This window comes from Crocuta crocuta, unplaced genomic scaffold, assembly GCF_008692635.1.
Source record: "Crocuta crocuta isolate KB4526 unplaced genomic scaffold, BGI_CrCroc_1.0 scaffold610, whole genome shotgun sequence".
Lineage (NCBI taxonomy): Eukaryota > Metazoa > Chordata > Mammalia > Carnivora > Hyaenidae > Crocuta > Crocuta crocuta.
In genome coordinates, this window is record NW_027527456.1 from 658,943 (window position 1) to 679,696 (window position 20,754).

At 42.2% G+C, this 20,754-nt stretch overlaps 1 protein-coding gene across 3 annotated transcripts in view; it reads right to left on the bottom strand.

Annotated features, from left to right (window-relative positions):
• JADE3 (jade family PHD finger 3) overlaps positions 1 to 20,754 on the bottom strand; it is a 173,009-nt gene that overhangs the window by 119,021 nt on the left and 33,234 nt on the right. For all 3 annotated transcript variants that reach the window (XM_077763034.1, XM_077763017.1, XM_077763027.1), the window contains exon 2: positions 11,305 to 11,342. The gene's annotated coding sequence lies outside the window, so the exon portion shown is untranslated. The remainder of the gene's footprint in view (positions 1 to 11,304; positions 11,343 to 20,754) is intronic.

Below are 20,754 nucleotides of genomic sequence, written 5' to 3' on the forward strand. Positions count from 1 at the left end.
AAATTTTACAAGTACTGCATAATCTTTTAGATCAGGATTCAGCAAACTACAGCCCCTAGGCCAAATCTAGCTCACTGTTTGTTTCTGGTATAGCCCATAAGCTAGGAATGGCATTTATATTTAAACGGTGGAAAAAAAATCAAAAGAAGAGTAATATTTCATGACATGTAAAAATTATGTTAAATTCTTATTTCAGTATCCATAAAGTTTTATTGGAATACAGCCATATTCATTTATGCTTTCCAGTTATTAACTGCTGTGTCATGAACTACTGCAAAACAGGGGCACCTGGGTGGCTCAGTCAGTTAAGTGTCAGGCTCTCAATCTCTGCTCAGGCAGTGATCTCAAGGTTCATGCGTTTCAGCCCCGCACTGGGCAGCACGGAGCCTACTGAGGTTTGCTCTCCCTCTGTCTGCTCTACCCCACTCAAAATAAATACATAAGCTTTAAAAATAAAAACAAAACAAAACAAAAACATTTCAAAACAAAATGGCATAAAGTGACCATCGTTTTATCATCTCAGGAATTCTGTGAGTCAGGAATTCAGATAAGGCATGACAGCAATGGCTTTTTTCCTACTCCAAGATGTCTGGAACCTCAGCTGGGAAGACAAACAGCTGGAATCATCTGGAGGCTAATCTGGCACCTTTGATAGGGACCACTGGGCTTAGCAGACACCATCTCCGGCATGCCCACATAAGGCCTCTCCAGCAGTCACAAGCCAACCCGGATCTAAATGGAAGGAGACACAGGCCCTGCCTCCTGATGAGAGTAGTGTCGAAAAATCTGCCGCTATGGTTTAAACCTTCATTTATGGTCTTCATGTCATTTCGTAGCAAGGATCCAGAATTAATAACCGACTTCAAATGTGAAGCACAGGTATCAGAGCATCCAAGTTTCTCTCTCTCTCTCTCTCTCTCACACACACACACACACACACACACTTCAGCTTCACAAAAGGACTGTCATCAAGGCCCTGACTTGTGAACAATTTTAATACTTTCCTCTTTGTTTCTGATCAGCCTTTAACTCTGAGCATAGAGTTGATAGAAATTATTTTTTTAGAACACGTTTTTTTTTTTAAATGTTACAGAAATAACTGAAGCTTTTAAGAAGAATAATCTGTGTTTGATAAACAGCAAAAATGGCTCCAATTCTCCACTCTTTTATTTCTGCCCTTTCAAGGTGACTTGGAAGCTCCTTCCGTCTCCCTGAATCTAGACTGGCTCTGTGACTTGCTTACAGCAACAGAATACAGCAGAGGTGAAGGAGTGCCAATTCTGAGCTTTGGCCATAAGAGGCACTGCTACTTCTACTCAGTTTTAGAAACCTGCCGGGGCGACTGGGTGGCTCAGTTGGTTAAGCATTCAACTTTGGCTCAGGTCATGATCTTCCGGTTTGTGAGTTCGAGCCCCAAGTCAGGCTCTGTGCTGACAGCTCAGAGCCTCAGGTCTGCTTTGGATTCTGCATCTTCCTTTCTCTCTGCCCTTCCCCTGATCATGCTCTGTCTCTCCTTCTCTCAAAAATAACAAACTGAGGACTGATGGGTGTGGGGGGGAGGTGAAGGTGGGTGAGGGGCATGGAGGAGGGCACTTGTGGGGATGAGCACTGGGTGTTATATGGAAACCAACTTGACAATAAACTATTAACAACACACAAAAAACCCCAAAAATAATAAACATTTTTTTTTAAAGCAAAGAAACCTGCCCAGCTACCGTGAAAACAAGCCTGGGCTATACCTTGCTGCAGGGGGACAGATGTAAAGCCCAGAACTTCTACCCACAGCCACTGTCCCAGCTGACCAGCCAACCTCAAAAGCAGAGCTCCCTGCTGACCCGTAGTTAACACAGACATAGGGAGAGCAGCTAAGAACAGCAGCAGAACCACTCAGCTGAACCCAGCTCAAACAGCCGACTCTTAGAATAATAAACTAAACAATTACGATTTGGAGCCACTAACTTTTGAAGTGGCTAGATATACAGCAACAGTTAGCTGATAGAATTTAGAAGGCAGTTTTTAATGATTAACTGTAGAATGGAAATTCCAATCACACACTTCAGACTCCCTACACTGAATTACTTCAGACAATGAATGATTCTCCAAAGCAGGAACTACTGCTGGGCTCCACTGAGAAGGGCACTCACGCTAATGCCACGATCACAGGGGTCACACACCTGACCCAAAAGGAGAAATCTGTAATAGCAGCCATAAAAATAGCAAACATCACTCCATCTGCAAGTCTTTCACCTTACCTGATGCCAAGGCAGCCATAAGGTACTCCCTCTGGCCAGAGGTAAGTGGCACGTGCAACCAGCAGTTAACCAGTTAACTAGAACGTCAGAATAACACATCCCACACCCCTAATACTTTACCTGAAGAGAACATAGCCTTGCTATTAGAATGCCTGTTTCTTTTAGCTATAATCCCCATCCTCCTTATCTGTCCCAGTGTTACCCTTTGGTGCTCTCCAGGAAAGGCAGGGCATTTACCAATTCAAAAGATTAATTCCACTCATGTAACCCCCCCCCACACACACACACGCACGCACACACCAGAATTCACACATCCAATTATAGGCTAACTTCCAAGAGACCCTCTGAGGCAGCCAATGTTTGTTCCAACAGTGCAATTTCTCAAAATACTTAGGACATTTTTTGCTTGGATTTGCTTTCTGTTCCTTTGACATATCATATTCCTTTGAATAAGGTCAATGGAAGCAAATTTTCTCCTTTGAAGATGAATTTAATTCTTGGACACAATCAAATGTCATTCAAAGTCCATTCAAGTGAACATGCAACTAAGCTGTGTAAAACCAGTTTTAGTCGGTAACACGCTAGGAAAAGAAACTGCAAGGATGATTTATAATTCCAATTCTACAGTTATTGGCTGGCAGGTTAAAACTCTAAAAGCACAAAAACCTTCAATGGCTCCCTACTGTTCACAGCACAAATTTCAAATTCCTAGGCCTAGTATCCAAGGCCCTCCACGGTGTGGCCACAGCTCACCTTTCCAGTCCTATTTTCCTTGCGCCGTCTCTTCGCTAGAGAAGCTAAGCCCCTCACTGCTCCCCACTCACGTGTCCTGGTGCTTCCATGCATCTGTTCACACTCTTCCCCTGAACCACCCTCTATGTCCGTGTCATCTGTCTCTATACCTGATACACTGCCCAACACTGTACATGACTCAGATATTTATTGAATGAGTCAATTCCTTGGATGGCTTATAAAATGGCTTTTTTTTTTTTAATTTCTGAGAGAGAGAGAGAGAGAGGGAGAGCGAGCGAGCGAGCGAGCATGAGCAGGGAAGGGTCAGAGAGAGAGGGAGAAACAGAATCCAAAACAGGCTCCAGGCTCTGAGCTGGCCGTCAGCACAGAGCCCCACATGGGGCTTGAATCCACGAAACGTGAGATCACGACCTGAGCCGAAGTCGGACACTCAACCAACTGAGCCACCCAGGCGCCCCAAAATGGCTCTTAAGATAATTTCAAAAAGGAGAGCTCCGAAGACATTCTAAGCAAGGGGCTAAGAAACTAGCGTTCAACATACATTTTGAGGATCAAGTAGGAAACACGGGAATAGCAACTGGTTTGTAGTCATGCCTAACGACTGCCTAAGAAGGCCTATTCAATCAGGTACTGAGCCAGAAAGGAACTAAAAATTCCAGGCTACTCTAGTCTACCTAGACCACGGACTACCATGTTACTGTATTTAAGATGGCGGGCCTTGGACTTCTGGATTTCTCAGATTCTCTCTCAAGATACCCAAGTTAAAAACAAACATTACTTCCAGATATACACCTAGAGCTGAAGTTGTTGTACCATCTACTAGTTCTATTTTTAGGTTTTTAAAAAAAAAAATAATCTCCATACTGTTTTCCATAGTGGTGGCATCATTTTACATTCCTACCAACAGTGTACAAGGGTTTTAATTTCTCCACATCCTCACCAACACTTGTATTTGAAAAATATACATAATAGCTGTTGTCCTAACAAATGGGAGCTGATATCTCATTATGGTTTTGATTTGCATTTCCCTGATGATCAGTGATGCTGAGCACCTTTTCATATACCTGTTGTCCACATACATCCAAAAGAACTGAAGTCAGGATCTTGAAGAGATATCTGCCCACCCATGCAGCATTATCTACAAGAGTCAAGATAGGGAAACAACCCAGATGTCCATCGACAGATGAACGGATACAGAAAATGTGGTATATGCATACAATGGAGTATTATTATTCAGCCTTTAAAAAGAAGGGAATCCTACCATTTGCATCAAGGATGACCCTGGTGAAATAAGCCAGTCACAGAAGGACAAATACTGCCTGATTCCACTTATATGGGGTATCTACAGTCAAATTCATAGAAACAGAGAGCAGAATGATGGTTGCCCAGGGGCTGGGAGGAGGGGGAAAGTGGGGGACTTGTTCAATGAGTACAAAGTTTGAGTTATACAAGATGAAGAAGTTCTAGAGATCTGCTGTACAACATAGTGCCCACTAACAATACTATATCATATACTCAAAAATTTAAGAAAACAAGGGGAAAAAAGAGAACAAGGAAACTTTGGGAGGTGATGGGTATGTCTATTACCTTGACTGTGGTTGATGGTTTCACAAGTATATGCATATATCCAAACTCATCAAATGGCATACACTGAATACATGCAGCTTTTGTGCATCAGTTATACCTTAGTAGAGTTGCTAAAAAACCAACTAGTTTGATAGGTGATGGATATGTCCCAAGTTATTATACACAATTAAGACTAAGAATTTATGAGATCCTTCCCCCTCTGATGAAGTTAAGCCTAAAGGCAAATGATAAACTGAAAATATTTTCAAAGCATTTGTGTGGTAAAATTAGTTTGTATTTGGTTGAACCACATGGTACTGCCATTGTTGTAGGTCAAAATGTCTTGAGTATCAGCAATGTCCTATCACTCAACCTAATACTCCAGAATTTTGCTCATGAACAAAAACATGTAAAAAAAGAAAAGATGCCATCCTTTGCCTTCAAAGCCCTCACACACTCTGGAGAACCTCAATTCTTATGAAACTTTTGAGAACTTATAATAAACAAAGGGAGAAATACACAGAACCTTGTCTATACATTATTTCCTAGTTCAAAACACCTAGTTTCCTTTAGGAGTTGTATTCCACTTACCAAACTCAAGGTAATTGGCCTGTGAGTCCCCAGTGGGGTATTAGGTCTCTCCAGCTACATCTCAAATTTCTAGGTCAGATCTGAGCACCCCTCTTCCCATGTTCCATTTGCACACTGCAAATAGGCCATCACACCCAGGATTCCTGAATGTTGTTTAATGTAAGAGAAGGCTATTGATATTGATCATGATTATCAGCATGGGGGGAGGGGGAAGGCTGATGATTATCTGATTTTCCTCATTTCTTCTGCTTTTCCTGCCCCAGAGTTGCAGCCAGCTGGCCAGACTCTCTGGGTTTCTTTTCGGTCAGAGCAGGAGAAGCCTCTGAAGCAGGATCCCTAGGCCTGCGTGTGTTTTGGAGCAGGGAGGCAATCACCCTCCGTGTTCCTGGGCAGCCGCAGTGAGACCCCGTGCCAAGGCGCAGGTGCTGTGACTCACTGGCACGCTCCCAGGCTACAGTCCCCACCACGTGCTTAGAACAGAGGCTCAGTTTTAATCCTTCTGAGACACCATTTCAGGAATCAGCCAATACACAGACGTGTAATCAATGTAATGCTTTTGTGTGCCTGTGTGGGTCTTGAGCTGGTGAGTTTTCCACATGAAAATGTTTACAATTTTCTGCACAGAAATTTTTAGAATTACCCAGGACAAATATAAATGCAGTCTTTTTTTTTTTTTTAAATGGTAAATGTTATTTCATGAGAAACACTGAATACATAATTTCAGCTCCAACGGTCAGAAGATCCTGTGCTTTCAAGTTTACTGTTAGAAATGCAAAACAGGGACAGCAAAACTCCATCATCCCACCTCTGTTCCCTCAGTACAGGATGTTTTCCTCCTTCAGAGGTCTTTTTTTTTTATTTTTTTAATAAGATCTTTCATCCAGTGTGTTTTAAATAACTGGTTTTCTCGATTTCCCAAAGCAGATTATTGCATGGTCTAATTAAGTTGTCCCTTAGGAAACATCATCCCTGACATGCAAAGAGAGACAAAACAATGGTGGCAGATTGTGGAAACAGGAATACTTCGTTTCTACTANCAGTGATCTGAAATATCAGTAATTCATAGGAGACTGATAAAAAGTTCTTAGTTTATTTACTGTTTTTCCCAGGTTCTAAATTCAGAACCCTACATTCTTTCTTTGACAGCTGACAGCACTACAACCACCTAAAAACAGGTTCAGAAGGTTCTGTTGCATACGGTGCAAGTGATGCCCTGTTTTGTGCACGGACCTGTCTCAGAGGTAAAGCCAAGGAGGAACTGAGTCCCACATGTTCACTCTTACAAGCCTCATCAATTAATGCAATAAAGAGGTGATGAAAGGGGCGCCTGGGTGGCTTAGTCGGTTAAGCGTCCGACTTTCGCTTAGGTCATGATCTCGCGGTTCNGGCTTTGTAGTAAATTTTAATCTAGTAAAACAAACCCTCCTCACAAAATTTCCTGATGATTCTTGGGCATTTATTCTGTCCAAAATGCAAATCCAATCATGACAGTCCTTAGCGTAAAACCCTTCCATGGTTCCCCAGGGCTCACAGAGTTCCCTGTAGGCCCCTGGAGGGCTGTCATTTAGTAGAGGGGAGAGTACCAGTTTAGCGCCATAGCTGACAGCTCAGAAGGAGAGGAGAGTCAGCAATACCACCAGAGAGCCCCTTTCCCTGCCCTGGTTCCTCATTATGCTCACTCTTTCCTTTGAACAAGCGCTGAACAACCGTTTAACAACAGGTTTGCAAGGGTGCTGCTAGGTCAGGGCCCCCCAGACCACCTCCCACTTCTCAGCTGGAGGACTCACAGAACTCAGTATATAATCATACTCTTGGCTGGAATTTACTACAGTGAGAGGACACAAAGCAAAATCAGCAAAGGAAAAAAGCACACTGGAAGAAATGCAGGGGAGACCAGCACAAGCCTTTAAGAGTCCTCTCCCAGTGGAGTTCCACAAGGATGCACTTAATCTCCCTGGCAACGAGTTGTGACAACACATGTGAAACGCTGTCTACTAAGGAAGCTCAGTAGGGACTCAGTGCCCAGGGCTTAAAAAAATTTTCTACATGTTTATTTTTGAGCGAGAAATAGATGGAGCATGAGCAGGAGAGAGGCAGACACAGAATCTGAAGCAGGCTCCAGCACAGCAGGCTGCCAGCACAGAGCCTGATGCGGGGCTCGAACCCACGAACCGGGAGATCATGACCTGAGCCAAAATTGGATGCTTAACTGACTGAGCCACCCAGTGTGCCCGGGGATTTGACTGGAGGCTGGTCACATAGGCACCCTCTGACTGGCAAATACCCAAACTCCAGACTCTAAGAAGCAGGTGTTCCGCAGAAATCACATTGTTTGTATAAACAGTTCAGGCACAATGGGCCACCTTTATCAATCAGTTCTGGGAATGATAGGAACACTCCTGAAAGTCAAGTTCCCAGATGCCCACCAAGGGACAGCCTTGTAAGCAGGCCTTTCAATGTCAGATCTGCTAGGATACTTTTTTGCACAGATGCCAACCATTAGCCTGGGCAGCCACCAACAAATCCTGTCCAGACCTTGATGAGGGAAACAAAATCATGAGAGTTCTCGGATCAAGATCCTATGGGAACAGGAATGGAGAAATACCTACACTCTCCCAGTGGCAAAAAGGGGCAATGGGACTGCTTTCTGGGAGAGGCAGGGACTGAGCCAGGTCTAGACACATGACAGATACTGTGGTGTGTCTAGATTTAAAACCCAACCAGGAGGGTGATCTTGGCTAGTTAATTAACTAGACTAAGCTGTATCTCAGGAAATGAGGTGCCCACATGGACCACGGCTATGATCACGTTGATTCCCTGCTTGAACTGTATGGCTTCCAAGCCTCTTGCAAGCCATGTGGCCTTGCCCTGCAACCTACTTCTCCAGCCCCACCTGTGCCCCTCTGCCCCTTCACTCTCTGTGATCCAGCAATTCTGGCCTCATTTCAGTGCCTGGAATATGCTTCTATTTCCAAGATTTTGTGCATACTGTTCATCCCCCAACCCCGCCATCATTCGTTATCACCCTACCTACTTCACATGTCTAACTCCTCCTTGCATTAGGTTTCAACCTAAACAACACCTCCTTGGGGCAGCCTTCACTCACCTGCCTCAGAGCACGTCAGAAACTCTGTCATCTGCTTTCCAGCACCAGTAACTTCTCCTCTATCACTGTCAGCACATCAAAGTCCATTTTTTTAAAACACTTCTACACTTCAAGAAGGCAGAGACTATGCCTGTGTTGCTCACACTGATAACCTCTGAGTCTAACATGACACCTATCACATAGTGGGCACTCACTAAATGTATGAAGGAGGAATGAATGAGGGCTTGCTCTCAGTCCATGTGGTCTGGGTGAGGGCAACTCTACCCCTCCCTCCCTCCCTCCCAAATACACCCCTTCTGGGTCTAAGGCACATGACCAAGGCCGTATCAACAAGCCATCCAAGGGTTCTGACAGAAGCACCGGGGAAGAGGCATTGTGTACGCTGCAGACAGCCTGCCTGCGAGTGAAACTAACTCAGAGGAAAGCAAAGGTGAGAGAAGGCGATTCAGGGCTACGAGGAGTGTGAGGATACAGCCAGACAGACCTAAAGGCTATTCATCTGCCAGTGAACTTTTTGTTTCTTAGGTTAATTGTGAGTTGGGATTCTGACACATGTCACTAAGAATCCTAACACAAAAATAACTGAAATTAGACATGCGGTTGGCCCCAGAGAACAACAGAAAGACCAACAGCAAGGCTAACCTGACCTACTGGCCTAGGGAGTCTTCGTCGTTCCTTAAACTATGAACACGTTGGGGTGCCTGGGTGGCTCAGCCAGTTGAGCATCTGACTTTGGCTTTANTAAAAAAAAAAAAATTTTTTAAAACAAAACAAAACAAACAAAACAAAACAAACAAAACCCAAAACTATGAACAGGTTTGGTTCTGGTGGTGCAGGAGGGAAAAGACACCATCCTGCCTCATCATAATCCTAAAACCTGCCTTGTTCTTCTCCCTCTCAGGGCTGAAAAACAATTTGCAGCTATGACAGCAGAATTGCTTCCTCTCATCTATGAAAACTTACAGAAACCAGACCTCCCAACACACCGGACAGACAAAAACCTCCCTTATTTTCAGAGCATGGAATATAATCATTACAAATAAAAAGTGTGAACCTCACTCCAAACTAAATTCTAGACCAAATTAATAAAGCATTAGTTGGGTAAGCATTTGAGAAAGAAATAGCCACTACCAGCTAGCCCGGGTTCATCAAAATCACGACACACTCAACTTACCCTAGACTCCTTTCTGTTCCAGCCACTTGACTGATTTATCGAGACAAAAATTTTAAGTACAGTATATACATGGAAGTAGCTGACAAAAGCCACCAGGATTTTCCAGTTGGTAAGATGAAGAATGAAGGCTGCAGACAAGTAAACCTGAAAGGGGTCTCGTAGTGCTACACAGAGCTACCTATGCCTTTAGCCCTGTGCTGATTAAAACTCTGATCAGTAATGTAGGTGAACTTATGCTTACTGATCTACGAGGGGTAACATTCATTAGAGGAAAGAGGAGGATACAGAAGCTAACAGGATTTAAAAAAAAAACAAAACAGGATGAAATTTAACTAGAAGGTATGTAAAGCCACTGCAATTTCAAAAACATGATTTCCTCTTTTTAAGAGAAAGTGGGGGGAAGGGCAGAGGGGGAGAGAAAGACAATCTTTGTTTAAGTTTATTTATTTATTTTTGAGAGAGTGCATGCGTGCAAGCGTGCAAGAGGGGCAGAGAGAGAGGGAGAGAGAGAATCCTAAGCTGTGAATGCAGAGCCTGATGCGGGGCTTGATCCCATGAACAGTGAGATACGATCCCGAGCCACAATAAAGACTTAGACACTTAACTGACTCAGCCACCCAGGGAGCCCGAGAGAAAGAGAATCTTAAGCAGGCTCCTGATGCGGGGCTCAATCCTATGACCCTGGGATAGTGACCTGAGCCGAAATCAAGAGTCTGATGCTCAAGTGACTGAGCCACCCAGGCGCCCCTAAAAACCCTATTTCCTAAATGCAGGATGCCAGCAAATACCACACAGGGTGATGCAGCTACTCAATCTGGGCTAAATTTGGGAAGATACCATCTACCTCAGCTGGATAACAAGTAACAAGCAAGTTTCAGTCTGAGTATTACAGAAAACATGACTAACAAAAGTGAATCCAGAGACAGGAACCTAGAAAAAGATTTGGGAATCATGTCACACAAATGACAGTTGAAAGGGTGAGAATGTAAACTGGCACAGCCATTTTGGAAAGCAAAGACAGAATCCTGTAAAACTGAAAATATCTATACCTTGTGACCCAGCAATCCCATTTCTAGATACATACCCTGGAGAAATGCTCACAAACTTACATAGTCACCAGTATAGAATTACTGATAAAAAGAAAATTTCAGCAAGTATTTAGGCTTCAGTCGAGAGGAGAGTGGCCAGACAGAATAAGGTCCGTTCACGCTCTAGGACACTTTGCAGCAGCTAAAAACAATGACACAGGTCTAGCCGTCAACCAGGATGGACTAAATTTGGCAAAGTAACAAAAGGAATGTAAAATATGAGTGGCCGTCAACCAGGATGGCTAAGTTTGGCAAAGTAACAAAAGGAACATAAAATATGAGTGGCTTAACACAATCCAAGTCTGCTCATTCCTTATGCTACATGTTTAAAGTGAGCTGGCAGAAAAATTAAGCATAGTTCTTCACAGGCCCAGGCTGACAAAGGCCCCATCTCTATTTGCCAGGGGCATGAAATGCAGTAAATTTCATACTGGCTCTTAAAATTTGCATGTGGAAGTATACCCGTTACTTTCGTTGACATTTCATTGACCGAAGCAAGTCACATGGCCACACCTAACTTCAAACGGGGCAGGAACTGCAATCCTACTATATGCCCAGAAGGCAGGCAGACAGAAACATTACGTTACACAGAATGACTAATATACAGTATGGAAAGATTACACAAATATATACAAGTAATATGGAAAGATTAATACAAAATAAATGAAAAGGTCTAAGACGTTTTCCTGTGTGAACACACAGACATAATCATATAGCACCATTTATGTAAAATTAAAACCGAGCTCTAAAACAAATCTCGATGTTTATACATACCTATATGTGCATGACACTGACGAGGGAGGATGGCAGCCCTGGAAGAGATGATCACAGGCAAAGAATTATTTCTGTAATGTTTTAATGTCTTTATTTAAGAAAAAAATATGATAAAATCTCAATCATCGATAATTCTGGTTGCCGGAAAGTTGAGTATTCATTATATTACTGTTTGAATTTTTCCACTGCATCAGAACCCTTGAAATAATAAGCTGTGGAAAGAACCAGGACTGTTTTAGCCTAAGAAGACCACAGGTGGGGAAAAGGGGAACGGCAAGCAGGAAAATAAATGGCTCTGATGATTTTGGACAAAGGAGATCTGCTCTGTGTGGCTATGAAGGGGAGAGCTGGGTACCATGGTGAGAGTTCCTAGAAGGCAAAGGCAGATCTTGGCTGGGGAATAAAGAACAACTTATCACGGAAGGAGGAGTGAGTCGTTTCAAAATCGCATGGAGGAAAGATACATATTCTTTGCTGGGAAGGGGGGGATGGGATCAAGAGTCAGACAAGGGCCTGCCTGACAGAGTATGGTGGAGAGGATTCCTGCACTGGGAAGGCATCTGAGTTTGGTGACCTCCAAGATCCTTCCACTTCTCAGATTCCATCAACCTTGGGCCAGAACCTCCCAGTTTAGAGCTCACAGGCTATGGAAGATGCAGCAAAATTTTCCCAAGACAAGCTTTAAAATATAATGCAACAATCTGAATTCAGTAGAGCATTTAATGGTGTTACTCGGTAATATTTCACAATCAATAAGGATTAGTTCATTTAATTGGGCCTGAAAATTAATACAGGCAGGGGGTTGCAAAAATTATTCTGGCCTTGAATAAAGCTAACTTTAACTCTCATGCCTGGTCAACCTTACGCACATAATTAAATCCGTATTATTTGTTGAACTGTTGCCTATTTAATCACTGCTTGCTTCTGTGACTGATCAGTTGTTCTCCCAGTACCAAAATCAAATTGCTCCCGCAACTAAGGAGACCGCCACAGAAACGTCCCACTGAAATGAATATTACTGGTAAAACCAAAGAGTTAAGAATAACGAGCGTTTTCTTTTTAACTAGCTGCTTTGGCTACTGCCAAAAGAAAACAGAAAAGTCTTAGCAGTGGAAAACGAGTATCACTGACCCGTCCTTGTGCGAGGAGCGTCAGTCTGGCAACAAAAACTGTGGGGTCAGGACTCAGGCAGCTCCCTGTGGCTGCCACGCTCCCGGGCCAAGGTAAGACATTTCAGTGGTAGTTACTGAGACACCAGAATGCACCTGAGGATTTTCTTTCCAAAAGGTACCGTATCTTTTGTACCAACAAGTTTTTATCCATACACGGTGAATATATGCCCAGAAGGTTGAACTGAGCAGCCTTTACACGCCTGGAACCTGATGGGTCTGAATAGACACCAGGGAAGCCCGCTATGGCTTTTATGGAATGTGTTTCCACCATAAAAATATTGAAAGCATGCTGCAGCATGAAAAAACATGTGCTTTCTGTCCATGTATTTTTGCCTATTTAGGATTCCCTACCTGCAGCGATTTGGTACCACGTAACTAACAAGAGGAAAGACTTTCATAAAAGCACTATTATTTAGTAGTTTCTTCCTATTGTATTTCAAGATTAACAACAAACCAAGCCAAACCAAAACACAGCTCAAAAGGTTCTGATACATTCCCAAATTAATGAGTTAGTGCGGTTTGAATACTATCTTTTTCCTAGACCCATATCCCTGGCTGTGCTGGAGCTTCATGTGGCCTGGCCCCACTACCCTCAGAAATATGGCATGGAAGAAAAATCCCGAATATGCTGGAAAAGCAGCTGGCTAGACCACCACAATGCCCTGCGGAGACTCCGGTCTGGCCCTAATCTATGAGCAAAAGCGGACTACTCACCCCCACCTCCCCAGCCTTGCTTCTCCATCCGTCAAGTGCAAGCACTTACGTCCAAAGATGCCACAGGGAAGTGTATTTATCCTTGGAAGACGGTGTCTGGTGATAAAATGCAAGACTGTAATGTTAGGAAGGAGTGTGGTCGGCGGAAACCAGAGACAAACAGGGGAGGCAGGAGGAGAAAGAGCTTGATGAATGAAATCCTGGGGGCAAAGGTCACTGGAAAACAGCAGGACAGAAGTAAGAGAATGTGACAGAGAGGCAGGGCCAAGGAAAACAACGAGGTCAATGATATGCTACGAGAGGACAAAGAACTGTGCTTCCGGGTGAGATTACCACACAGGCCTTCAGAAAAGTGGCTTTGTTTTTCAGGAGATCCTTCTGTAGTCGGCCCAATAACACAGCTCCTCTGCGCACCCTCAGAAACGTATCTACTAAATTACAGCAAAAGCTGTACCTCTAAAACTATTATTTCAGAGATATAAATACTTTGGGCAAGAAGGGAACCAATCCGAAACATCACTTACAAAATCAGTTAAGACTTCTGACTCCGGGTAAGATGGAATAAACATACTCAACTTTCTGTCCACTGAATGCAATGATAAAATTTATACAGAACATGGCAGCGATTAGAGAACTCTAAAAGTATGTATCAGCAGGTAGATCAGGGAAGAATACCTGAATGCCAAGTACAACTGAACTGGTGATGACTTTACCACTTTTTTAACCTCCAGTACTCTCTGGCCAGAGCCCAACACAACAAAACCTGAAAGTGAGTGAACACTGTGGTTAGAGTGCATGTTCTGGTGCAAGATGGGTGTTTTTTTTTGTTTGTTTGTTTTTGTTTTTTTTGGGAAACAGGAACTACTGTAACTCAGAGAAACTAGGGGGAAATCCCCTGGGTTTTTTCTCCCTTTCCTCTCTTCTCCATGCCCAGAAAAATCCCATGGTAGAGGCTGCAGCAATGAAATTAACTGGAAAAGGAAGGCCTATGACTTAAAACTCTCAAGGGAAAGGAAACTTAACATTCTGTTCAGTAGAGTTATAGCTCCAAAAGAGCAAACCAAATCCCGCTTTTTTCCCTCACTTTCTCGCTTTCTCTGTCTGCCTGCCCCTTGTGTTCCAGAGGCTGTGCATCGTGAAAGTAGGTGGTTTCTGGCTGGAGGACCAAAAAGGAAAGCTCTAGGAAACGAGAAAGTACCAGGAAAATAACAAAAGAGAAGAGCTCAGGAAAGGAAACCCATAAAGCTGCTTATGATCGACTTGGATCACCTCCCACCCATGCATATGTGGACTTGATCCTAATTATCACGTCAAAGACTTTGAGAAGTGAGCTAACAGGAACACCCAGGTCCCGGATTGACCAGTGGGTGTCACACAAGGGACAGATATGAATAGCACTGCAAAGGACCTGAAGAGTAACACTGGAACTACAGTCCACAGGAAGGGAGTTGGAATTTGCACTCTGAACCTAACCAGGCCAACTGACTGCTGAAACAAATACATCAACATTCTCCACTGGACTGAAACAAGATCCAGAATTTAATAACGTAATATTCACAATATCCAGGATAAAACCCCAAATTACGTGCTATATCAAGAACCACAAAAATGCCAACTCACATGGGAAAATCAATAGAGGCTAACAGAGATGTAACAAACGTTGAAATTATCTAACAAGTATGTTAAAGCAGCTATTATACAAAATGGTCAAATAAGCAATCCCTGAACTTGAACACTTGTGAAAGCAAGTTAAAATACAATGTACTGGCAAAGTAAAGAGAAGATATAAAGGCTAATCAAATCGAAACTTTAGAAATGAAAAATTTAAAAACCAAAATAAAAAATTCACCGGGAGAACACAATAGCAGAATGGAGGAGGGAGTGAACTTGAAACAGGTAATCAAATTAGCCAATCTAAATAATAGAAAGAAAAAAGATGGCGGGGGCAGGGGGAGAAAACCTCAAGGACCAGCAGATTAACAATAAAGGATCTAACAATTGTATAATTGGAATCCAACACAGAGAAGAAAATGAGTGTGATGCTGGAAAAATATTTGAAGAAAAAATAGCTGAGAAGTGCCAAGAAACTGAGAGGACACTAAACATAACACAAAAGAAATCCGCATGCAGACGCATCATAATCAAACTGCTAAAACTAAAGACAAGGAACTGATGAAATAGATAATTCAACACTAACAGAGAGTTCAACACTCACTCTTGATAACAGAACTAGAAAGAAAATCAGCAAGAATATAGAAAACTTACACAACGGTATTAAAAAACTGAGCTAGCTAGCATTTACAAAACACTCCTACCAAGACGAGCAACATACATATATGTGCTTTTCGGGTGTACATGGAACAGTCTCCTGGAATTGCTGGTGGGACTATAAAATGGTTCAGTCCCTTTGGAAAATAGTTGGGCAGTTTCTTTAAAGAGTTAAGCAGAAATTTACCATATAACCTGGCAATTCTATTCCTAGGAATCTACCCATGATAAATGAAAATATGTCTAACACAAGGGCATGTACATGATTGTTCACAGCACCATTATTCATGAGAATCTAAAACTAGAAATACCCCAAATGTCCATCCACAGTGAATGATCATAATGTGGTATATACATATATTATTCAACAATAAAAAGGAGTGAATTATTGATACATGGCACAACCATGAACTTCAAAAACATTATGCTACATGAAAGCCAGACACAGAAGACCATATAGCATATGATTTTATTTATGTGAAGTATTCATAAAAGGCAAATCTAGAGGCAGAAAGTAGATTAGTGGTTGCCTAGGACTGGGGGGAGGGGTTGGAGCTATGGCAAACGGGCACAAAGAATTCTCCTGCAGCGATGGAAATACTCTAAAACTGGATTAGGAAGATGGTTACAGAACTTGGTAAAGCACTGAACTGTATATTTAAACATGTGAATTTTGGGGCGCCTGGGTGGCTTAGTCGGTTAAGCGTCCGACTTTCGCTTAGGTCATGATCTCGNTCTCTGACCCTCCCCTGCTCACGCTGTCTCTCTCTCCTAGAAATAAATAAAATATTTTAAAAAATTTTTAAAAAAAGAAAGAAAACGTGAATTTTATAGTATGTAAATTATACCTTAATACAATTGTCGTAAGAAATTTTTAAAAGTTTATTTTATTTGTTTTGAGAGAGGAGGAGAGCTTGTGCACGTGCATCATGTGGGGGAGCAGGGAAGGGGCAGAGAGACAGGAAAAAGAAAGAATCCCAAGCAGGCTCCGTGTCAGCACTGAGCTCAAAGGGAGGAGGGGGGTCGGGCTGGGACTCAGGGCCTGTGAGGTCATGACATGACCCTGGAGGAAATCAAGAGTCAGACGCTTAATTGACTAAGCCACCCTGGTGCCCCAAGAATGTTATATAAATGAAATCATACGGTGTATAAACTTTTGAAGATTGGCTCTTTTTTTTTCATTTAGCACAATGCTCCTGGGGATCCATCCAAGTTGTTCCATGTATCAGTAGTTCATTCTTTTTATTCCATTATATGTCTGTACCACAGAGGGTCTAACCATTCACCCACTGAAAGCTATTTGGGTTGTTTCCAGTTTGGGGTTATTACAAATAAAGCTGCTATGAACATTCCTCTATAGGTTTTTGTGTGGAAAGGATACTCTTGAGTGCAGAGATTCTCTCACACTAGAATGGACTCATTTCCAGGCTATATAAAGAACTTCAATAAATTAATCACAAGACAGACAACTCAATAGAAAAATGGCAGAAGTCTCAACCAGGTTCTTTACAAGAGGATATTCAAGTAGAAATAAACTATGAAAAGATGTTCAACACTATTAGTTATTAGGGAAACGCAAATGAAAATAACAATTAGACTTCCAAAAAAAAAAAACACCCCAAAATGTCCATCAGAAGAACAGATGAACAAATTCTGGAACATTCATACAATGAAACACTCAGCAATAACACAGGATGGACCAATGATAAATAGGACATCATGGCTGAATCTCAAAACCATTATGTTGAACAGAAGAAGCCAAAAGTGATCCAGACCCAAGAATATACACTGCATAACTTTATTTACATGAGGGGCAAGAACAGGCAACACTAGTCTATGGAGACAGGAATCTGAATAGTGGTTGCCTCTAGTTGTAGAATACTGCCTGAAAAGAAACATGATGGTATTTTCTGGGATGGCAGAAATCACCCATATCTTTACTGGAGTGTGGGTTACATGGGTACATACATTTGTCAAAACTCAAACTGTACTCTTAGGATCTTTCCATTTTACTGCATGCAAGTTATACTTCAATAAAAAGAAAATAAGAAAGCCACAATGAAATACCACTAGTATCCATCAGAATGGCTACAATTCAAAACCTCAACAACGCAAGTGTTGGCAAAGACATGGCCAAATGGTACCTCTTATATATTGCTGGCGAGACTGTAAATAGTTTAAATGCTTTGGAAAGCTGTTGGACAGTACCTACTGAAGCCCGACACATGCATACCCTATGACCAAGCTCTTAGTTACAGGTCTAAAGAAATGTACACATTTGTTCTTCAAGAGATGTGCAAGAACATTCAGGTGAGCACTGTATGTGGTAGCCCCAAATTGGAAAAAGCCTTGTAGTTTACTGATCACAAGGTATACACACACACACATATTCTGCAACTACAAAAAATATAAAAATAGGATTAATCTAAAGAAGTANTGCGAGTGGGAGAGGGGCAGAAAGGAGGAGACAGAATCTGAAGGAGGGTCCAGGCTCTGAGCTGACTGCCAGCAGAGACCGACACAGCGCTCAAACTCACAAACCAGGAGATCATGACCTGAGCCAAAGTCAGGCATTCAACCAACTGAGCCACCCAGACGGCCCGCAATGTTCTTTTCCTTGACTGAGGCACTGGTTAAATGGGTATATTCACATCAAAATTATCAATGGAGCTGTACACTTATGACTTGTTCACTTTTTCTTCAGGTACATTATACTTCCACTCACATTTTAGATTCCATCCCTTATGTTATATGCACGCATACGCAATGTGTTCTTTGTCCACTACCACCACCACGACCCCCTTTATCCTTCTTTAGCGTGTGTACTTCTCTTACTCTTCGCATTCTTGTCTGCTGAACTAGCAATAATACTTGGTACTTAACCCAAATCTTTATTGCCAGTGATGGGATCACGTAAAGTCAAAACCACAGTGAGAAAAGAGAGCCCACAAAATAACTGCAGGGAGAACACAGGCATCCTTTCTTCACACAGGCAGGGTTTTTTGAGTCATAATCNTCATTTGCCCACATAATTCCAGGACAAAGTTACACACCCAGAGTGACATTCCTTTATGTGATCCTTCCTGTACAGAAATCTTTCCAAAGGCACTTTCACATACTTTAGCAATCATTAGAGCTGCAAAATATTATAAAGGGAGCAAAAAGGCTGTCCAGGAACTGATTCTTAACCCACAGTATAAAAATTGGACTTAGGTATGTTAATCTTAAAAATTCCCACAGGCTAATTTAACTTTCACATTACCTTTAATTTCAGAGAATGTTACTCGTTAATTTATACATGCTACAGATTTATGTACAGGATACTATACCACGCTGGGTACTTCAGATACAGGGACAGATAAGCTCTACAAGGTCTGTAATTTTGAGGAGCTCTGGGCTCTGGTGGATGGATAAAGAGGAGAGGAAAACAAATTACCACAACCTAGAGTGATAAGTTTTAGAAGAGAAGAAGGGAAGGTTCCAAATTTCCTAGGGGCATGGAAGGATAGTTACATCTATCCAGAGAGGGCATGTAGGCTCCATGTTGGAAGTGTCACATCATCAGGACATGGACCAACCAAACAGCATGGTACTTCTTGGGATCTTAGAGATGAGCAAAATGTAGGTGTTTGCTCTGAGGAAAAAAAAAAACCAACTAGTTAAAACACACATTGGAAGAGACTGGACACCTACGAGGGGAAACTCTGATACTGCCTGTACCGGGGACCAAAAAGCTTATCAGCACTCAAAACTCCAAAAGAACTAATCTAGGAGGGGCACGGATGCAAAAAAGAAGTGAATGTGACTTTATTTCGGGGAAGCAGGATTAGAATATGATTACAATTTAGTAAAAACAAACAATTTTATTTGATATTCTACTTACAATGGACTGTGAAGACAAAAGGTGGATCAGTCTGAAGGATCAAAAAAAGGAGAGTCCCACAATCAGAAGTTCCATCCCAGCATGGCCCAGAGGGAGATGGAGCTCATGTCCAAGTACCCACCCCTTGTAGCTGAGAGACAGGAATACTACAGTTTCAGAAAAGGACCAAAAAGAGCTCTCATGCTGATGACATCAAACATGAGAATCACATCACTAAAGTCCCTGGTCCGAGTCCACACTTACGATGACTTGGCCTCCCATACAACTCACCCAAAGAGACAGAGAGAGAGTACCACTGCTGTGTTGATAAATGTTTAACATTAGGCTTGGGGCGGGATGTGCTGTAATTTGTAGCTTACTGATTTCTGTGATGTAGATATTCCCACCATGGTCAACTTCAAGCTGTTATGATGATGTCATTCACCATGGATTTTGAGAGGGATATATACAACTATATCTTTCAAGCTGGTGTGAGGTGGCTACATCACACAAAAATGCAATCAGCTGAATTTTCACTATCAATAAATTGCTAACTTGACTTATACAGATCAGACTTCAAGAGCCAGGTGACCTCAAGTCCATCCTTAAGTAGGGGTCGATCCTCCATATGAACAAGACTGGGTTTTGGCGTACCCCAAGTGGAAAGCCAGCCCTGGACTAAGATAAATTTCCCAAGGTGAAAGGCATATCACGCATGACATGAAAAAGCACAACATGCTTAAAACAAAATAAAATGAACAGACAAAAAAAAAAACCCTATAAATAATTCCGTATATTAGACTACAGACTGGTATGAAAAACTGGTGAGCAGTGAGTTTGGGGAGCCAAGCTACGAATAGATTGTAAAGAGAGGCATGGGGAACTATACTCATGGGGGCACCCTTTTCTTTAATTCATTTAGTCATACCTATTCACATATTATCCATTTATTAAAAAAATGGAGCCTCAGTAAGAGATCAGGGAGCTGAGATTTGAACCCATGGACTGATTCCCACAACCATACCTCCCTACTATGTCTTGTTATTTCCATGGGAAGGTTGGGTGATGTAAGAAACCCCCTCCCCAATCCTGCCCACTATATCCCTTTGGGATCCATTTCAACAACTGCTAGAAATGCTGCCATCTTCTCCGAAACCCATCAGAGCAATACAGTCCTAATATTGTTTTTACTACCTATAACTAGCCACTACCAAATTTTGTTTAAAACGTTCTAAGTACTGAAGGGGCACCCTCTTAATCTTCTCTTTTGCAGAGCTGGTGATCATAATCTTTTACCTGCTACTCTGAAGTCTTGCTTTCCAACTATTTTTTTTTTTTATCATTCTTCTTGTTTTTCCAAGCCAGACACTCTTCTAAAAGGCATAGCCACTGGTGAATACCAACGCAGTTACCTGGTAGCTCTTATATGCTGTG